Here is a 13,381-nt window from a genome sequence, read left to right as displayed (position 1 = left end):
ATCAGCCATTTGACATGTCTCTTCACTATGTATGGAAGGTCCCATGAAGCCACATGCTCACCAACATTTGGCACTTATTAATCATTAACTTTTGCCGGTCAGCTCAGTGTGAACGAAGCAGCGGTCCATGCTGCATATTTGCATTTCCCTGATTATTATATTTGCATACATTTTAATATATTACGGAGCCATCTGTGCCTCATGGTGGGTGAAAACGCCATTGATTTCTTCGGAACATTTTTAATAGTGTTGCCTTTTCTTGCTGATATATAATCTGATATTAACTATCACGTATATGCTTTTCTCTAGTTTTAGATGTCTTTAGGTAGTAGGAATTACAATTTTTAACGTAAGTCCATTCATCCCTCCTTTATGATATGTCTCCTTGTGTCTTGTTTTAAAAACTGTGGGAGACCTTTGCATAGCACACATGGGATTTGGGCTTGAATTTAACACTGAAAAAAGAGAAACAACCCCAAACCTCCCCCAAAACAATGAAGTTACATTCCTTGCCACATTTCTAAGAATTGTTACAATGTTACTTGTCTTATGTGCATCTTTAACCAACCTTGTTAGGCGGGTGTGAAATCTGATACTGTTTTTCCTTAGGTTACTTAATTGTCCCACATACTGAAAAGCTGAAATGGCTGCACTGAAATAAAATTCAGTTTGTATCATTTGGATCTGTCCCATTGGGTGACTGTCTACACTGTTAACAGTTTGTCATGATTACTACAAGTTTGTGTCATTTTAAAATACTTTTCATTTTTTTAAAGGTTTCTTTTTGGCACATGCCTTTAATCCCTGCACCCAGGAGGCAGAGGCAGGTGGACTTCTATGAGTCAAGGCCAGCTTGGTCTATGAGTTTCAGGACAGCCAGGACTACACAGAGAAACCCTGTCTTGCAAAAGCAAACAAACAAAAAAGGATTTATTTTTACGTTTTAATTATGTGTGTTCTGGCAGAGGGGTATGTACCCATGAGTGCAGGTGTCTAGGGAGGCCAGAAGGGGTGCTGGAATCTCAGGAGCTGGAATTATAGGTGGTTGTCAGTCACCCCATGTGAGTGCTGGAACTGAATTAAGGTTCTTTGCAAGAGCGGCACATACTTTTAACCATGGGGGTATCTCTCCAGCCCTTTAGTACTTAAAAAATATTTATTTTCAGAGAATGGTGTTAATGTTGGGTCCAGTTCTAACTTCCATCCCCATGCTCCCAGAAATAAGACTCAGACTCAAAATATATTTACAAATTCCTTGGCCACATAGGTAGGCTCTTCTCTGACTAGATCATAACTATAACAACCCGTTTATTTTAACCAGCACTCTGCCATGTGTCTGGTTGCCTGTGCTCAGGTGCCATGCGTCTGTCTCCTCACATCTCCCTGGCCAATCTCCCACCTGGCTCTATCTCAGAACCCCTTCTCTCTCCCAGATGTTCTGCCTCTATTTGCTGCCTAAGCCAGTCATAGGCTTTTTAATTGACAGGTGATGTAGCCATACAATACACAAGATATTCTCTCTACAATTCCCCTTTTTGGTCCAATAAAATGTTTATTTTCTTTCAAATATAAATCAAACACAATTATAACAATTATGAAAGCTATAAGGTATGCTATAGATTTATAATATACAGTCCATACTATTTGGTAATTAAGGAAATTTTTCTATTATCTATCCTATCTTGGTGTATTTAAAGTTTTGTACTTAACTCAAATTTTATCTTAACTTGTATTACCATCCTAAAAAAATCTTCTTAGACCTAAACAATGTAAGTCTATAGTAAGACTATGACTATTTAGTCTTCAGTCCCATCAGAGACCTGAGAAGGAATATTACCTGAGCATACAGGAAGCACAGGGATGCAGCTTCCAAAAATATAGAAATGACAGAGATAGCTGACTGCCTGGACAGTCCCCAATATTCTCTGTAACAGTGGAGCATCTGTCCTCGGCCTCCTGGCCCAGAATGTCTGACAGGCCTTTTGGGAAGCAGGAATTATAAAGGACTTGCTTATCCTGTCTTGGCAGAGCCTAGCAGTTGACTTCCCTGCATCCGTTGTCCTTCCTGGACAGATCTGTCTGCGGTTGAAGCAGGGGCATTTTCTTTGCCCAGTGGCGAGCTCGCCACAACTGAAGCAACTCCATATGGAGGTTTCGATGCTCATCATCTTCTCTGAAGTGGAATGGGAGTGCTGTGAGGGGCAGACCTGCCTCGTAGTCAAAAGATCTTTTAATAATGAAACAACTATAAATGCCATATTCTGTAGATCTCTGAGGTTTTTCAAAACCAACTATCTATCTGTAGTATATCTGAATTATCGCACATTGCTTATTCTTAGCTACTTACTATCCAAATAACCTTGAAAACATTGAATTGTAATTAACTAAACTAGTGTCTATTTGATTGACTACTTACTTGTATTACTTAGTTAAGCTAAATAGTTTTTAATAGCGGCTATTAAAAGGACTGGGACTACACCTTATCTTTTTATTTTATTTTTTATTTTATCTTTTATACCTTACCTTTTTAAATGAGTTGCATAGGCATAATACAAGAGCTGAAACACACCTATAACAAAATTAATTTTAAATTTTGTATCAACATACAAAGATTTATACTGTTGTAAACCTTAAACCTGTATCAATATACAAAATTCTATACTCATGTAACAAAATACAATCTCAATTCTGCATCAAAATATAAAGATCTTTAATAATATAAGACTATGGTTACAAAGTTTTTTGGTTTAAGAGTAGATTCAATAATCTACCACTATTTGCCTAATTTCTTATAATATTTCTTTATCTTCCTCCCATTTCTTTTCAATCTCTTCCCTTACCTAAGAAAGAAAAAGGAAAAGAAAAAGAAATCCTGAATCTAACCTTCCTATTTCGTCTTTTCCCTTCCAAAACTATAATTATTTCTGATCATCCTCTAAAATGACAGCATATAACCAAACTGTCCACCTCAATGTAAGGGCCTTCTGATAATTGCTTCCTGCTAAACTGGGTAAAGAATCCCCGTTTGGGGGCCCAAGAAAATTAGAAAAATTTGAGAAAGCTAGCTGTAGCATTTTTAGTCTTGTCTCGATGTGCTGAGAAAGTTTAGGGCTTAACTGAAGTGCAGATTGGAACGGTCTGAAGGGCTGGATGAACCGAGGTCCTCTGCGATTAGCACTTCTTCCTGAAACTGCTCTGGAAGAAAGTCTCTGAAACAGCATCAGTCTGAGGCAGGATCAAGCAGGGAGCTGGAATAACAGGTCTCAGCATCTCAGCATCCCCGAGGGTGAATCCTGTCAGGGCTGCCCTCCTGGTCCTTTATTCTGTAACACACAAACCTTACAAGCAGCACATAGTTCTATGGAGACATTTGTGTGGGATGTGCAGGGTGCACAGGTCAACTAAGGATGATTTCCTGCTCTTTGTTTGGGCAGGTGAAAGACAACTGTATTCTATAGGTTGGTTTGATCATATGATCAAACTGCAATATACATCTCCATTCGTGCTATATAAAAGGATGGCGTGTAATAATAAGTCACGAGAATTCTGTAGCCAACAAGATGTATTGGCCGTCTGTAGACATTTAAGTCTCAGCCAGTCCCAGAGCTGTCTCCATCTACAGAGACCAGGGTCTATGTCACCTACCTTGATTATCTTGTCAATCCCCCTCTTCTTGTCCACAGCCAATCTTTTCAGGAGGTCTCCCTTTGTCATGTCTGATTTTTATCAATTTGGAAGGAACCCACAGCTTTTCTTTTCCTGTGGAAATATAGGCATAACCTCTCCCCCCGTATAACACATTTCCTGTTTTCCATTCTGAGCTTAGGACTCCTTTAAAATAAACAGACTGGTTTATTGAGAGACCAGATCTTTTGGGTTAAGATTTTATCTCAGAGAACCTGACCTAAGTTAACTAACAGGCCAGTACCTAGCACTGGTTTCCAGGCTACCCCGCAACAAGACCTGTGTCTAACACCAGTTTCCAAGTTATCCCCCAACAAATCTGCACTCTGGGTAACAAGCCTGCCCCTGACACTTCACTTCCTAACAACCACCATCAGGAGGAAAATAGGTTAAGTTTATGGTTTGGCTCCCAGCACCAGCCAATTATATTAAAGGCCATAATCCCTCTCCCCCAATTAGATGTCTACCAGGCTAGATACCCACTTCTTGCCTCTATAAATGAGTTCCTGAAACGGCTCCTTGGTGGTCCTTTTGAGGATCATGAACGTTTCCTGGCACAAGTTCAACAGTTTTTTTTTTCCATAATACAATGTCTTTCATCAGCTATAGTTTTTTGTTTACTAGCATTCAAAAAAGTTTAAGGTTAATAAAGCACTGTATAATTTATCTCTGGGGGGGTCTCTGTTACCCCTTTTTGGTTTGTTAAGCATCTCTTTTTAAGCATAATTGGATCTCTTCACAATTGCTTGTCCTGTAGGATTGTGTGGTACACCTGTAACACGTTTTATATCATAACATGTAAACCGTCACTTCGTCTTATTAGAGACATGTGCTGGAGCATTGTCAGCCTTAATTTGCATGGGTTTTCCCATAGTGGCCATAACTTCTAACAAATTCATAGTTACAGAATCAGCCTTTTCAGAAGCAGTCACCCACTGAAATCCTGATTGTCTATAGTATGATGTATGCCTTGTAGTTTACCAAATCCATAAAATGAAACACATCCACTTGCCAAAATGCATGTCTTTGAGTACCCTTAGGGTTACTTCCTGTAGGTAAAGGAGTTTGGTTGTATAAAGAACAAGTAGTGGGTTCGGTCCCCAGCTCCGAAAAAAAGAACAAGTAGGAAACTTCCTCACAATTTCCTTGTCAGTGATAGAGAATTCTTTCTTTAAACCTTTGCTGTTAACATGGTGTTTTTATAAAACTCTGAAGCCTCTAGTATAGTTCCTATCAATAGCTGGTCAATTTCACTATTACCTTGTGGCAGAGGGCCTGGCAGACTGGTATGATCCGATGTGTATTATATACAATGGACGATTCTTAACTTCTGATCACTTGTCCTAGCTGAATAAACAGCTCCAACAATTCAGAATCATTCTAAGTTTGGCAGCCTCTATATGCAAAACAACCTCTTTGTTGTGTAGAGCAGGCTGGTCTAGAATTCACAGAGATCTGCTCATCTCTGTCTCCTGTGTCCAATGTTATTTATGTTTAGCTCAGATGTTGTACAGTGCCTGGCCACACCCGCACCCTTTGTTTACAGGGATCGGTGTTTTGGCCTTCTGCCCTATTCAGCCAACTTAAGGCTGCATTTCCACGTGTTAGGAACACTGAGCATTAATTTCCGTAGGACAAGATTGGGCCGACCTGCTGTGCCAAGCTTGGGAGAACCTGACGTGACTTATCCTGCAGTTGTGGCTTCCAGGAATTCTCCATGGGTTTTGCCATCTGTGGCTGTATCAGCTGCATTCAGCCTGTATGCTGGATGTTGCTCTTGGGAGAAGCCTCTATGTCTTGTTTTTAAATTAGTAGGGGGTCTCTTTATAAAGCCTCTTTCCATACAACCTCTCTGCAGCTTCCTGCTTCTTGGCTAAGAAATCTCCTTCTTTGCCATTTGTCTTGTGCTATTCTGGGGAGCTTTGGCTTTGGTTTGTTTGTTTGTTTCTTTCTTTCTTTCTTTCTTTCTTTCTTTCTTTCTTTCTTTCTTTCTTTCTTTTTTTTTAAGAGATCAGACCTCTTGTCAAGCTAGTCTGACTACTCCTGCTTTTTACCAGGGCCTTTTTAGGCTGTCAGTTTGGGTTCTAATTGCCCCATGTTGGGTGCCATTTTGTTGAAGTTAGGACCCTTCCTACCTCCCATTCTTATGTTCTCAGAAATAAGACTCAGACTCAAAATACCTTGGCCATTTAGCTAGGCTCTTCTCTGACTATATATAACTTAAAATATCCCTTTATTCTAGCCTACATTCTGCTACATGGCTGGTTAACTGTGTCAGGTACTGTATGTTCATCTTGACACATCTTCCCAGAGAATCTTCTGCCTGGTTCTATCTCAGAATCCCTTCTCTCTTCCAGATGTCCCACCTCTACTTCCTGCCTAAGCCATAGGCCTTTTAATTGACAGGCAATGCATCCATACAAAACCCAAGATAGTTTCTCTACAGGATAGAGAGATGGCTCGGGGATTAGGAGCACTGGCTGCTCATAGAGAGGAGCTGTATTCAATTCCCAGCATCCACGTGGTGGCTCACAGCTGTAACTCCAATTCCAGGGGATCCGACACTCTTCTGAGGATTCCATGGGCACCAGACAAGTATGTGTTGCACAAGATTCCTGCAGGTGAAACACCCATGCAGGGACTGGAGAGACGGTTCAGTGCTTACGAGAACTTCTGAGTGCTGGGATTAAAGACACCACCACCATCTGAGTGCTGGGATTAAAGCCACACAGCTTAATAATTAGTTTATTTTTTAAAGATTGATTTTATTTTTAATTATGTATGTGGGTGTGGTGGTTTGAATGAGAATGGCCCCCATAGGCTCATATGTTTGAATGATTGGTCTCCAGTTTGTGGAGCTGCCCCACATGGGTGCTGGGAATAGAACTTAGATGATTTGCAAGAGCAATTCACACGCCTAACTGAGGACCCAGTCATCTTTGATACTTTTTAAGGCTCGTTCCTTCTGCGTCATTGTCTATTCCTCCTCCTCCTCCTTTTACCGAACTTCAATAAACATTTTAGAGGAAAAAAGAGACTTTGAGCCACACTGGGTGTAGCTAGAGCATAGGAGACCTCAAAGTCCACCCCCATAGTGACACATTTCTTCCAACAAGATCACACCTACGCCAACAAGGCCACGCCTACTAATAGTGCCACTTCCTATGGGCCAAGCATTGGCATGCATGAGTCTCCAAAACATTTTAGGGGAAAAAAATTGTCAAGACCATGATTTTAATTGTAATTTCATGTAATTTATTTACCAGTTTGCACAATTGACATCTTTTTAAATGAAGGTTTATTTCCTCTTAGCAACTTAAAAATGATGTTTTCATTATTACTCCCTGTGTGGGGTTAGAGGATAACTTTGTGGAGTCAGTTCTCTCCCCTTCCACTTTTGCCTCTCCCCATTTTAGATTCACTTAAGCTCCCAATGATTGAAACGTAATAAAAATCTGCTATTGGGTAACTAAAGACATGGCTTAGTAGTTAAGAGCACTGTTTGCTCTTCCAGAGGACCCAGGTTCAATACCCAGCACCCACATGGCAGCTCATAATTATCTGTAACCCTAACCCCAACCAACACCCTCTTCTGACCTCTGAGGGTATCAGGCCATATATCACACAGGGTACTCACGCATTTGCAGACAAAGCACCCATATACATAAATAAGTTAAAACATTTTTAATTAACTGGGAAACATTGTGTGCAAGTTATTGGTCTTACAAAGGGCCAATCTATGTGAAGTTTCTGTTGCTGGGGCAGAAGGAAGCCTCCCTACAGAAAAGGGCAGATGGCACTGAAAGGAATCGCAAATGCAGCTCAAGAACTGGGGATGGTGTGGTGGTTTGAATAGGTATGGCCCCCATAGACTCATGTGTCCATAGGAGGGGGCACTATTAGGAGGGGTGGCCTTGCAGGCATAGGTGTGATCTTGTTGGAAGAAATGCCTCATAGTGGGATGGGCTTTGAGGTCTCCTATGCTCAAGCTACACCCAGTGTGGCACACAGTCTCCTGCTGTCCATGGACCAACACGTAGAATTCTCAGCTCTTTCTCCAGCACCATGTCTGACTGCACACTGCCATGCTTCCTACCATGATGTTAATGGTTGAACCTGAAACTGTAAGCCAGCCCCAATTAAATGTTGTCCTTTATAAGAGTTGCTGTGGTCATGGTGCCCTTCCACAGCAATAAAACCCTAACTAAGACACATGGCCTTTCAACATAGGTGAAGATGCCCATCTTCATTCAAAATAAGACAAACAGGTTGAAATTAGAGTTGTCTGCACTGTAGCACATTCTACCTGTGACTTTGTGATGAGACACATGTGTCCTTGCTGGAGAGATCGTCGGGTTGATCTCTGAGCTGCAATTTGACAATTTCTGTAAAAGTTTCAAATCATTTCACCGTTTAGTAGAACACCCTACTTCTAGAGTGATCCTAACTTTTCTTTTTTTGACAAGGTTTCACTGTATGGTTCTGGCTGGGTCTGGAACTCATTGTTGTGTAGACTAGGCTAGCCTCGAACTCACAGAGATGTACTGGCCTCTGCCTTCTGTGCCTGGCTCTTGAGAGGCAGGAAATGACATAAGCAGAAGGCTAGTTTCTTCTAGCCTTTTAGAAGGAAAAAACAGTAATGCTCACAAAATGGGGTTGGTTAGCTAGTCAAGCATATGAATGGTAAAAAGCCTAGAACAGTGGTCTTTGTACTTCCACATACAGGAAAGGAGAGTCTCCAGCAGACACTAAGAAAAGGGAACATAGGAATAAATGTTTGTGTTACCAATGTTTACGAAAGGGGCCTGGAAAGTTCCAGAAGAAAGCAAGAGAACTGTGTTTATTAGACTAGAGAAGCATGGATCAGAGCCATGGAGAATGCTTGTGGAGACAAGTTGCCAGCTGTCCGTTTGCTGCCTGTGACCCAGTGGGTGGGAGTGGGTCCTTCGTGCATGTTTATGCTCCCAGGGGTGTTCTGTGACACAAGGCCGGCCGGGACTTTAAAAGCTGAGCCCTTTGAATGTTGCCCTGTAGGGATGTTTGGAGCTCCAGGGTCTTGTGTCAATGTGGCCTTGACATCAGAAAAGAGCAAAGGAGACGTAGCACCCCGCCCACTGGCCGCGCCCCAGTTCTGTGATCTCTCACATCAGATCTCAGCCGCCTCGCCTGCTCAGTGGAGATGTGCACCTGTCTTTTCAGGCTGCCCAGAGGTCCCAGCTCTGTGGTGACATGATGCACAGCACACACACACGTTAGCATGGATTTTCAGGGTGGTTATCATATCAGCATCTCCATGCTTCTCCTTTGGTTTATTAAGCAGTCGATGCAAAAACTTCTAAGTCATGAATTTGTGGCTGACGTCCTTGTTTTGATTGGCATTCTGAGAAATTTTTGAAAACCTAACTTAGTTGCCAAGATTTAAAACTGTGGATCTTTCATAAAAACCTGGGGTTGCGGCTTTACTGGAAACGCCTGTATGACTGCAGTCACCTCCGATGCTACCTGCTGCCTTTTTGCCCAGTCTCCCGGACCCCTTCTAGTGCAGGTCTCCAGTTTGAAAGCTGCCTTTGCCCAGTTCATCTCATCTCACGCTTTGCCCTGAGGTAGTTGCTGACATCCTTTGGGATGATCATGTGACTTAGTCTGGGTGGGGATAATAGCAACAGCAGTCACATGCACCAGACATGTTCCAGGGACTTTGCAGGGTTTAATTAATTTAACCTCAACAATAATTTTACTAGAAAATGTCATTATTTCTATTTCACAGTTAAGAAAATTGAGGAACGGAGGAAGACAGTTTGTACAGCCAGAAACCTCAAGATAAGGAGCTGGAGTGAAGCTTGGTGGGATAATGTGTGTTTAGCATGCACAAGATCATGGGTTCAGAGGGTGTGGGGAATCAAATAGGTGCAAGCCCCATGACCCTTAATCCACAGGTTCTGTGGTTCTATGGTTTTCAGTAGAGTGTTAGCTCTCTTGTTTCTTTTTCTTCAAATGTTGGGTTTGTTTTGTTTTGTTTTTGTTTTTGTTTTTGAGATAGGATTTCTCTGTGTAACCCTAGCTGACCTAGAACTCTGTTTGTAGACCAGACTGGCCTTGAACTTATCAATCTGCTGTCTTTGCCACCTGCCAGAATGTCTCGTTTTTAATGGAACAAGTTAAACCAATTGAGAACGGGCAACTCAGGCCACTGTAGAGAGGAACCACTGTAGAGCAGTGGGTCACATGTCAGATGTCCGGCATAGCAGATATTTACATCACAAATAATGGCAACATTACAATTATGAAGTAGCAGCAAAGTAATTTTATGGTTGAGGCTCACCTATGTGGGATATGGCCTCTATTCTACTTCTTAATGGCTCTGTGCCTTGGCGGTGCTTCATAACCCATTAATTGTGACACTTACAAAGGGATGGTGGCCACTCTGATACCTGTTAAGCTTCCACACAATGCCTGCTGCTGCTGTTACCCATCAGGGACAAGTGCAAGGCTCTCTAGGATGATGAAGGTGGCGCCTGCCCTGTGCTTCATGACATCCTGGCTTGAGAGATGCAGTAAATTCAAGAGAAGAACAAGGACCCATTTGAAATCCGCTTACTGACTGAAGGGAACCTAGCCTGTATCCTGTCCCTAGTGAGCTTCCAGGGTTGCAAATGAAGGGATCACTCTCAGCAGGGAAGCGGGTTTTCAAAGAACCTAGTGATTATAGAGCAAGGATGAGGTTAAGGTGGGTGTGTGTGTGTGTGCGCGTGTGTGTGCGTGTGCGTGTGTGTGCGTGCGTGCCAAAGCTTCTGTTTTGGTCCCTGTGGTACTCCCCGCTCTGAGGGCAGTGCGTGGCAGGTAGCATAAGTGTAAGGGATATTGAGATAATCTACACCAGAGACTGCTGCAATCTGTCAGTAGCCGCAGTGTCTATTAATATAAGTCATAAAGTGGGGACGTATGTATTATGGGGTCTAGGGTCGTCCTAATTCAATTCGAGCAGGTAAGAAAAGCTGGAGGCTAGAGAGATGCCTCAGCAGTTCATAGAACTTGCTATTGTAGATGACCCGGGTCGGGTTCCCAACACCCACATGGTGACTCACAACTGCCTATCACTCCAGTTCCAAAGGCTCCAGTGACCTCTTCTGGCCTCCGTGGACACTGCATGCGCATGGTGCACAGATACACAAATAGACAAGAATACCGATACACATAAAAATAAGTAAAAACCTTTTTAAGAATCCAAAGGCTGGGGTGTATGTAGCTCAGTTAGTGGAGGGCTCACCTAGTCATGCATAAAGCCCTGCATTTGATCCCTGGCACCACGTAGACGGAGTTTAGCAGCATGCTCCTGCACTCCCAGCACTTGAGCGGTACAAGCAGGAAGTCAGGGTTCAAGGGCATCCTGGCTGTAGCTCAACTTGGAGGCCATCCTGGGATACTTGTCGCTCTGTCTCAAAAATCAAAACAAAAAAAAAAAACAACAAACAAACATCAAGGACAGAGTCTTCTGATGCAGAACTTGTAAGTCTGACTCAATCACAAGGAAGCACTTTTTCCCTTGGAAATAACCAGTGGTCTTCTGTCATCTGTTTGATACTCATAGAGAAGGACACTGAAAACCAAATGAAGCCAGCTCAGATTACTTACTATCTCATTGCCAGTTCCTATTTCAGTCTTGAGACAGAGCCATCGTGCACACTGGAGACTCCGGAAGATTTTATAGTAAGAACCCGAGACCCGAGACAGATTGCAATTTGCAAGGATCCCCTGCATAAACAGCCCTGCCTTTCTGGAACAGGCTCCTTGGGATCCAGCAAAGAGATTGAAGTTTAATGTGCTTGAGCAAAATGATTTTCCCCAGCTGACACAGCACAATGGTGTGTGTCTGTGGTCCCAGTACTAGGGAGACAGAGCAGAGAGGCTCACTGTGGCCAGGATGTTTGAGGCCAGCCTGATTAACAAAGTTGGAGCTCAAAAAGTAAAAGAAAATAAATTTAAGCAATAAAAGTTTTCACTCAGCATTTTCTTCTCCATGCTTCTGGAGATTAGGCAAAAATTGCTGTCTATCTTCCAGAGACAGCTGGAAATAACTAGCCACAAAATGTTCTTTTAATTCTCATTAATTTTTATTTTATGTATATGAGTGTTAGCCTGCGTGTATGTCTCTGTACCATGTGTGTGCTTGGTGCCTGTGGGGGCCAGAAGAGGGTGCCAAGTTATCCAGAACTGGAATGATAGATGTTTGTAAACTATCATGTGGGTGCTGGGAGTTGAACCCAGGTCCTCTGCAAGAACAGCCAGGGCTCTTAAACGATGAGAAATCTCTCTAGTCCCAGCAATAAAGAATTGTAAAAAGTTAAACCTCTGACTTATCAGAAGACAGAAATGTTACAAAATATTGTTCTGTTTTTCTTACATATAGTTCATTAATTTCTTTTCAGGTTTTAGGTTTTGGGTTTGGCGCTGGGAACTGAACTGAGTACCTTTTTCATGCTAAGCAACTGCTCTACCCCTTGTTGTTGTAAAAATATAAAAAATAAAAAGTTGTCTTTTATCCCACTCTAGATCCGGCACCCCAGTGCCCCATGATATCTGATAGATATCTTAAAACTCAGTCAGCAAAGCTCTGCTCCATCCTGTATCACACTGCCAAAGGCCTCTCTCTGAACCTGGCAGCAATCTCTCTACCTACCTAGTTCCCAAGGCAGGTTTCCATGCCAGAAACACACATCCCAACTCTGTGGCGGCCCAGACCAGCCACTGCACACTTTCCTACACTTAAATTGCTATATGAAAGAACATACAACACAATAACCTCTGATCCAATTGATAAGATATAATTGCCCATCTAAACACACAAAGCCCAATACACATCCATCCCTTAAGAACATTCATAACAACCTGTAAAGGTACAGTGTGGAATCTCAACATCACCTGCCATATTGTCCTACCACGGCTTTTCTCCCTGTCCCTCCTGTCTCTTCCTCCTTTCCGTTCCAGTCTCCTCCTCTTCCTTCAAACTTTTCTCCCGCCCATCCTTCCTCCTCGTCCAATGGCAGGCCTCCTTCTATCTTGTACCTGCCTCACCTGTGACATCATCCCATAACCCCCGACCTATTTCCCCAGCTCATTGTTTTAAATTAGCAAATAAAAGCATATATATTTATTCAAGGATGCTCGATCTTGTTCTCAATTACTACTCACTGACATTGTTGACCACCCCCCACTGCTGTTTTCCATAACTGAGATGTAATATTTCGTTTCAGGGAGGACCTCGTGCTAGCTAGTCTTATGCCAACTTAATGTAGGCTATAGGCATCTCAGAGGAGAGAACCTCAAGAAGCAAACACCTCCACAGGACCCAGCTATATGCAGGCAAGTCTGTAGGGCATCTAAAATTAGTGATTTCTTATAAGAAAGCAGGCTGAGCAAGCCCTGGGTAGTAAGTCACTAGGCAGCACCCCTCCATAGCCTGTGCATCAGCTCCTGCCTTTAGGTCCTGCCTGATTCGGGTCCCTGTCTTGGCTTCCCTCAATGGACTGTGATTCAGACATGTAAGCCAAAGAAGTCCTTTTCTTCTCAAATTGATTTTGGTCATGGCGTTTCATCATATCAACAGAAGCCCTAATTAAGACACAGCCTTTGGGGCTGGGGATTTAGCTCAGTGGTAGAGCGCTTACCTAGGAAGCACAAGGCCCTGGGTTTGGTCCCC

This window comes from Rattus norvegicus, chromosome 5, assembly GCF_036323735.1.
Source record: "Rattus norvegicus strain BN/NHsdMcwi chromosome 5, GRCr8, whole genome shotgun sequence".
Taxonomy (NCBI): domain Eukaryota; kingdom Metazoa; phylum Chordata; class Mammalia; order Rodentia; family Muridae; genus Rattus; species Rattus norvegicus.
The sequence above is the reverse complement of the archived record's forward strand: the minus strand, read 5'-3'. Positions refer to the sequence as shown.